We start from the raw sequence: 2,792 nt of genomic DNA, 5'->3' as shown, positions 1-2,792 counted from the left end.
ATTTGCTCAATCAACCTCAACTAGGACAAATATGCAAAGTAGAAAAAAAACAATGCAGACAACCAAAGACCCCTAGCCCTTCTCGCGCATCACGTTTTCATCCGTCAGATCTCGGCCGGAAACAACACAAAGTCATCTCGTGATCCATCGTGATGCGAAAGACCCAACCAGGCCGAGATACCGTGCGGCAAAACGCTTCCGCACCGCACGTCTCGTACGCCGCCCCACACGGCAGTACGTGGCATCCGATCGAGGTCGCGGCGCGGGCTCCCGGCCGACATATATCCGAACCAAAAACCGTGCGCGGTCAGACGGCGCGATCACGCGGCCTCTCACGCCACACCGGCCCGGGGGCGGGGGGGCTGGCTGGACCACCCGCCCGGGGCACCCGGCACTGCGTAAATGCAGACGTTTCTTAGATGGCGTTAATTGCAGGCTTTTCTTTAGATAGCGTTAAGTGAGTAGGAGAAAGCCCGGGGCAGTTTTTTTGGTTTTTTCTGGGCCAGCGACAACCGGGCGCGTCCTCGGCTCGCCTTGAAACGGGCGTGTCTGACGAAAACTTTTGGCCCTGCTCTGCTGTCATCCATCCCCTCCGCTTGAGTGATGGCAATGGAGTCACGCTCTCTGCTCCACCCTTTGCGATGCCTTTGCGTGGAAAGATTGTTCATGTGTGCGTTACCACAAGAACGGCATGTTTTTGCTCCAAAAGGGAGACGTTTTCAGGTTTACAAGAAACCCGCTTCTTAGGAGTTTTTTCTTTCGGTAAACTTTCAATCTATTCATCATCAATCATGATAGTACAACACATATCAGAAATAATAAAAATTACATCCAGATCCGTAGATCACCTAATGACGACTACAAGCATCGTCATCGCCTCAGAGAAGTACTTCTTGTTTCTATGGGAATTGAACTATCTGAGTGGGCGGAATTTCCATGTTTCTAGAGAAATTGAAAGGTTTGGAGGGATTTTTCCATGTTTCTATGGAAATTGAACTGTTTGGCACCTGCAAGATTTGCAAAAGCAAGTGTATGCGAGTTGAATTCTTTGCGATGTGGGTTATTTCCATGTGTTCTATGGATATTGAGCTGCTCGAAGCACGGGAAATTTTCTTTGAAGAAATAACCGAACTAGAACACAGAGAATTTCCATGTTTGAGAATGGACGGTCGGAACAAATAAGTTCTGCAGGGATTGAAGCGCTTGCTTCCTGGGAAAAAAAATGCATCCTATGGAGTTAAGATTAGTCAGTTCTGAAGATCCAAATAAAGGCACATGATGAAAAAGAAGATGTGTGAAGGAGATCCATCATGGATCAGATTCTTGTACTTGATCCCTGATGGTGAGCAGTAGCAGTAGCAGGATCGCTTCTCTCTCCTCTCACCAACCGACTTCACAGGACAAAGCAATCATTCCATCCGATCTGGCCTGAAAGAAAGACACCAGCGCCAGTAGGCCATACAACACACAAACACAAACACAGATACATACTGATACAGCCACACACTGCTGCCTGCATCTTTGTTTCATCTCTGACAACAAGCTGCCCATGTCCATATCTCTCAGCTCAACGCTAAAACAAAGAAGAAAACGAAAAAAAAGAGAGGAAGTCTCAAATCTGCCTGCCGCTGAGCCCTGGCCATGGATGGCCACAGCAGAAATCTAAATCTGAACAGAGGAGAAGAGGGCGCTGGCGGTCTGTCTCTTCTACTGGGCAGGGCGCGGCCTCTTGTAGCCCCCCTTGGAGGCGTCGGAGGCAGCGGGGGCGGAGCCGTTGGTGAGGGAGCTGGAGAAGGAGCAGGAGAGGGCGTTGTAGAGGTCGACGACGCGGGCGATGTTGCCGTTGAGCTCGCGGATGAGGGCGACGTTGCGGCTGAGGCCACCGGCCTCGAGCGACTCCTGGTTCTGGGTGATCTCCTGGATCAGAATCCGGTTCTTCTCCAGGATCACCTGCACCTCGGCGAAGCTCCGCTGCAGCGCCTGCACCGCCCGCCCGTTAGCCGCGCCGTTGCCCATCCCCCCGGCTCCTCCTCCGTTCGGAAGCACCTCCCGGTCGCTGCTGTTCTCCATCCTCCCTGGCCCGGTCGCCCTGATCTAATTCTGAGTGCGGGAGGAAGATGGATACCGAGGAGGGGAGGGGGGGTCGTCACGCAGGGAACGAGAGAGCGAGACAAGGCGGACGGAGGAAGGGATTTGGGGGGAGAATATATCGGGGTCGGGGCAGGGAGAGAGATGTGTGCTACGACCCGATGAGATCCTTTGACGTGGGATGAAGAGCGCTGTAATTTAGGGGGGAAAGTGCCGAGATTGCTTTCCTTCGCTTTCCCCCGTGGAGCCCTGGCTTATCTTGGCAATTGTTTCTCCATTTTTTTATGGGGCCTCTCCTCCTAACACTGGTTTGGATTTCCATGGCTTGTTTGCCATAGAGTGTGCTCCAGAAAGGATAAATGAGGTTGATAATGTGAGGAAGGGTACATGTCATGTGTTGCATTGTTCCTGGAGGCATTGGTGGAGCTATAGCAAAGAAATAGGAAAGCAATGAACAATTTTTCACGGCAAGTGCTTATCGCCCGGATCCTTCGTAATTTGCCCCGGCCATCTGGCCGTCGTGGCTCCCACATGGGGAAGAAAGAAAGGGGATGGCTCAGCGACAGGCTATCAACCCAGCGTTACATAATAAGAATAAAGTAAATGTATAAACATACCATTGATTATCGGCGTCGTTTCCACATATGTTCGTAAGACAACAAAGGAAGGATGGAAGACCGGAGTTGGCAATGGGATGAAAGGGG

At 51.5% G+C, this 2,792-nt stretch overlaps 1 pseudogene; it reads right to left on the bottom strand.

Moving 5' to 3' along the window:
• Window positions 1-1,488: 1,488 nt before the first annotated feature.
• Window positions 1,489-2,591, bottom strand: LOC125509233 (protein ELF4-LIKE 3 pseudogene; annotated as a pseudogene).
• Between the last annotated feature and the right edge of the window lie 201 nt (window positions 2,592-2,792).

Source organism: Triticum urartu, chromosome 5A, assembly GCF_056163025.1.
Source record: "Triticum urartu cultivar PI428250 chromosome 5A, HENAU_Tu73, whole genome shotgun sequence".
In the NCBI taxonomy this organism is placed as follows: Eukaryota; Viridiplantae; Streptophyta; class Magnoliopsida; order Poales; family Poaceae; genus Triticum; species Triticum urartu.
This window is presented reverse-complemented; position numbering and strand designations above follow the sequence as displayed.